Genomic DNA, 6,000 nt, shown 5'->3' with positions numbered 1-6,000 from the left:
GGAGAATTAATGTGTAGTTCACACAACAAATACATATGGTTTTCGTATCATTATGTAAGGGGGAGTGGTTTTCATGTGAAATGAAGTATTGACTAAGGGGGAGTGATACATATCACCATAGTATTGTTGTCGAAGTTGTGATACAATTGAACTTTGATGTTGTGTAATAATACTATGACATTGTATAACAATGATTGAGAGCTTTTGTTTTCTCATTGTTATGGCTACGGATCTTCAACAACGATGATGTTGAATTGAATACCTTTGGAATCATTGGAGTACTTGGAAGTGACGAAGATTTCGAGGAATGTTGAAGATTAGACATGTGGAATAGGAGCTACTAAAGTTTCATTATCTTTTTTGTATTCCATATGTATTGATAGTTTTGTCACTAAAATTGACAAAGGGGGAGATTGTTAGAGCACTGCTCGGTCGAACTCGCAAGCGTTTCTATCTCAAGGTTGTTTGTCAAGTTTAGTTGCCAAAACTATAAGTCTTGATTTCTAGTCTACTTATAGTTAAGTCTCGGACTAGGATAGTAAGTGTAGTTGAGCTCTAGACTCCACGACGTTCATCATGCAAAGACGAAGAACTACTCAAGGAACTTGTGGAACTTCATCGACATAAAGGTATGTGGATACTTGAACTTATCTATCACTTAAAAGTATATCTATTATATCTCCTATCTTGAGACAAAAGTCGTATTGCTATATAGACTTCGATTATACACATTTGTTATTTCGAGCCGAGTTTATCTCGCTTATCTATTTCTCGAAATATGTGTTGATAAGCTTTCGCTTTGGCCAAGTTTATCTTTACTCGTGACGAAAGTCATGTTGATTATTTCAATAACTTGAAAATTGCTTTGATGAAAAATAGTTTGTGAATAACAACTATATAGCATCCTCTAAGAAAGTTTCAATGATTGAAATGAGAGTTTAGAAAACATGTAACCATCCTTGGATATAAACATAGTGTGTTATCACATTTGTGTAAAAGTCCAAAACCGGGAACCCAAAGTATGCGTACCCGTACGCGTACTGGCGGTTGTTGGAAATCCGGGTAAGTATGCGTACCCGTACGCATACTGGAGGAAAGTTCATGTCCGTGAATTTCTGCTGGAGTTTGAAAGTGAAAACAAACTCAATCTGGTTACTTAAGTACGCGTACCCGTTTGCATACTTAAGTAGGTTACTTTCTAAAATCAGTTTGCTCATGAACCAAAATATTTATATAATAGGGAATGCAATCTTTGATCGTGGCTATAATGTTCATGAATCAATTCGAGTGAATCAAACCGATTTTGCTTCAATTGTGTCTTATATACTTCTATAAGATCTAAGCAATTGAAAAACTCTCTAACTAGTTGTAGATGGTGGATTTTCGACAAGGACTAAAATCGTAAACCCATAATTGTATGTGCTCCTGATCCAGCAATCAGATGAGTATCGAGGCTCATGTCTCTTATCGAAAGAGTGAAAGTTCATGCCACAAGAATCTATGACTGAGAATACTGTCTCTCAGAGTATATGTAGATGTGTAGTCTCTCAGCTGAGGAAACGGCATATCTCATGAATACTGAGCAAATTCAGTAATTACTTCTATATATAGAATCGAAAGATTTGACGGCTCCTAGACAGCTTGCCTGCTAGTATAGAGCAATAACGTCTTCAGGATGTAACAATGTTTTTCCTGAATATATAAAAGAAATATGACGGTTCAACAAGCTCATATCACTCAATTCCTGAATAATTAATGCTCCTAGACGACCGTACTAGTATAGAGCCCTCAATTAATTATTCGTAAATCATTAGATTCATTAACTGAGTCCCTGGAAAATATTCTAGGTTTTTCATAATATTTCGTTACTTCAATAACGTCTTCAGCTTGCCTGCTAGTATAGAGTAATAACGTCTTCAGGATGTAACAATGTAAATATTCTAGGTTTTTCATTAACAGCTTGCCTGCTAGTATAGAGCAATAACGTCTTCAGGATGTAACAATGTTTATCCTGAATATATAAAATAAATATGACGGTTCAACAAGCTCATATCACTCAATTCCCATTCCTCCCAGCAGAATTCCATGGGTTAGTAATAAATATTCAACACACGGGGATCTGAGCCACTATCGAGTAAGTCCCGACCAAAATGGTGCAAGTGTACTCAGCAATAATGCACTAACGAGCACCTGAATGCACGAACGAGCATTCCAAAACACGAAGGAACGATGAACCTATGCAAAAATAAGAAGAAAATAATAAATAATAAAATATTAATCAAGACGCTGGGAGACTGGGCCCACCGGCCAGCTGGTCGTGCCGTGGCCAGTCCCATGCCCAATTTTATATTTTATCATATTTTTATTATTTTCCTTGATCTCATGAAAATTCCCTCATTTGAACAAAATTCCTTCGTTTCAAGGAAACTCCTCAATCTTATGGTGTTTCCTTCGCATCAAGGAAATAATAAATAATTAGGAAAGGTGTGCGGGACCAAGCCTACTAGCCGGCTGGTCATTCCCTAGTTGTGTCCGGTCCCACACCTTGCATTCCTTATTATTTTATTATTATTATTTCCTTCATCCCATGAAATTCCTTTATTTCATGATATTTCCTTCAAATCATGGAACTAATACATAAAATTAGGGAAAACTCACGGGACCGGGCCCTAGCCGGCCGACCATGCCCAAGCCGGTCCCTCACACCCTTATTTTATTATTATTAATATTATTTGTTTCCTTCATCTCATGGAAACTCCTTCACTTCAAGGAAAACTCCTTAGTTTCAACAAACTCCTTGATTTCATGATATTTCCCTAAAATCATGAAAATAATATAAAATTAGAAAAAGTGCCATGGGATCGGGCTCATTGCCCGGCCGGCCATGCCTTGGCCATAGACGGTCCCACACTTCATGATTCCTTCATTTTATTATTATTATTTCCTTCATCTTATGAAGTTTCCTCAGTTTCAGCAAAATCCTTGATTTCTTCATATTTTCTCAAAATGTTGCTCAAACGCACATCAGAAAATACCAAAATTCTCAGGACAGAGACACAGACACTCTGGCGATGTGAGCATGTTACCTTGACCGACCAAGGTTGGCTCTTTGTCTTGCAAGGAGCCGGTCCCACGCATTTTCATAATTTGACCTAATTTGCACAATCGCACGTATTAGGTCCAGAATCCTTCCAAACAACTTGGAATTTCATGGAATGATCGTCATTCGATCCCGTGACCAACCAGGTCAGGTTTCATGACCTCTTGGTCGGTCCCTCATCTCTTCATAATTAATTAGGTTTTATCACCTAAGGTTCAGATGAGCATTATTTTAATAAATGATTAGACCAGCATTTAATCATCCTTCCACCAACTGGTCTTCAAGAGACTTTGGTATTTTGTTCACTCGAGTATCTGAGAGCTACATGGTCGATCCATCATCCCATGTAGCCGGTCCCTCCTTCACTCCGTGGTTGATTTTCAATAAATCATCAATTGATCAGTAGTTGATCAAAATTAGGGTTTCGAATCCAAAGCTCTACAAAACATAATCCTGAGCAGATTCAAACACTAATAATTTTATGTTGATCCCGTGATCAACATTCTAATACTCGGTTCCATTATTTTAAATTAATATTTTATTTGGTCCTGCTACCAATAATTCATCAAACGAGCAACATTTGCTCAAATGAGCAATATTTGCTCAGACTAAGGTATTATTTTTCAACTATCAATATTCAACAATCCATCGAATGAGCAATATTTTCTCACCTTTACTATCAACATTTACTTGAGAATCATACCTCTGTCTCAACAGACACGTTCAATTCATGAGTCTCGGAACATTTGCAAATCATATTCGACTCAGCAATACAAGGACTCATCGTCCCATGAAGTCAACTGACTAACTAAATACACGTCTGCCTTGCAGACTCCACAATCAGGAGACATCAATCGTGTTACATGGGGGGATATTAACTAGGGATTTGGTTTGGCGGTCTACGGGACATGTGTTCATACACACGATGAGAATGTGAGAAAGTCGTGCAATCAGTTGAAGGAGTTAGCAAAGTAGTGGGTAGAAAATCAACCAAGTCTCCGCACGATGAGCAACTGGTATTAACATGATTTCCACTTCCACACTCTTTGACTCCAGCAACTATCACACTTCATGGCATCAAGGTGTTTACAATTCTAGCAATATAAATAAATCTCTGAATCATGATTGAAGACAGAACAATCTTTGGTCGCACAGACAACACGAGATTAACAACTCAACGTCTGAGCAATTACTCTCAACAGAGCAAGTTCAATTAATCAGAGCTTATTTTATTCCTTTACACAGAATACACAACACACCTACAATCTTCGATCACCATTGATCTCACACATTTCTCATCTTCCCTCCTACAGATCGACCCATCCTCTCTTGTGACCGAATTGACTCTGGAACGACCATTGTCTTGGTTTAGGCCGGAGTCCTACATATTGATCTCTCGAATTCAAAGCACTCCCTTCTTGCAGTGCATATGTGTGAGGTTTAACAGTTCGCTCGGTTCAAGGAGTTTCCTCCTCACGGTCATCTTCACAATTCCGTAAAAACCAGCAACTCGTTTTTCCCCATCTACAGATTGGCGACCAAAGTGGGAGATCATTTTCTCGGTTGCAATCTCAATTCTCACAAAGATGGTCGGTCTTAGGTCTGGTTCAGTCAATCCGGGTTCAACACCCGACCCCAATATTGCAAGCTCTAGTGCAACTGCCAACACCACTCCTCTGGCGCAACCTACCACTACCACTCCTCCGGCGCAGCCTGCCACTACTACTCTTCCGGCGCAATCTGCCACTACTCCTCCTCCGGCGCAACCTGCCACCACTACTCCTCCAAGTGCTCCGGTGATCACCCCTGCAACTGATGGCTCTGGCGCCATTAACAATCCACTCTTTGGTCGGTCTCCTGAAGAATTCAGAGAAAATCCACCTACCATTGGTGATTTCATGAAGGTGCAAGAGACTCTTGCCAAAAATCAGACTGACATGGCTGCTACTCAGAAGGAATTATGCAATTATCTCAAGACTCTTACAGACAAGATGTCAGAGAAAACTCGGGAGAAAGGAAAAGCTAAATAAACGTCTTCAGATGCTGATCCCGAGGTCAATCCGATCCATGTAGTAGATGATGAAGAAATCCCTAAGGCTGCAGACAATCCACCAGCGAAAGAACCATCCAGTTTTATCACTCGTGAAGACCTGGAACTCCTTTTGGAAGTTCGTGGAAAAGACAAGATGTCTTCTTTCCACCGTCACCAACCTCCATACCCTGATGCTACGCAAAGGATTCCTCTGCCAAAAGGTTACACCTCTCCAACATTCACCCTTTATGATGGAACGGGAAACGCTCGAGAACATGTCTCTCGACTCTTGGAAGCATTGGGTGAACATGAGCACAACCATACTGTCGACTGAAGGAATTTTCAAAGTCTCTCAAAGGCAGGGCATATACCTGGTACAACAACATCGCACCAGGAAGTATCAAGAGTTGGGGAGAAATGGTTAATGCTTTCTACAGAAAGTATTTCTTCGTTTCAGAGCAAATCACCCTCTCTGATCTCGGAAGGATGTTTCAAAGGAGCAACAAACATCCTAACGATTATGTGAAAAGGTTCAGAGTTCAAGCTTTGGACTGCCATGATCCAAATGTCACAGAACAACAACTTGTGGACTTGTGCATCAACGGAATGATTCCAGTCTATAGGGATATACTGGAAAATCTCAGGTTCCAGGCTTTCTCCGAACTTCATGAAGCGGCTAAGAGGTCAGCAACTACTGCACCTGCTTTACTGGAGAGGGCTAAAACTACAAAAACCGAATAACCACGGGAGACTCGAGGTAGCAGACGTTTGATCAACAAACAGTACAACCTCCAACCTTCCAAAAACGATGTTGCAGAAGGGAGCAAACGAAAAGCCGAGCCAAAATGCAAGCATACTTCCTCAACTC

Source organism: Papaver somniferum, chromosome 5, assembly GCF_003573695.1.
Source record: "Papaver somniferum cultivar HN1 chromosome 5, ASM357369v1, whole genome shotgun sequence".
Lineage (NCBI taxonomy): Eukaryota > Viridiplantae > Streptophyta > Magnoliopsida > Ranunculales > Papaveraceae > Papaver > Papaver somniferum.
Note: the sequence above shows the minus strand (reverse complement) of the source record.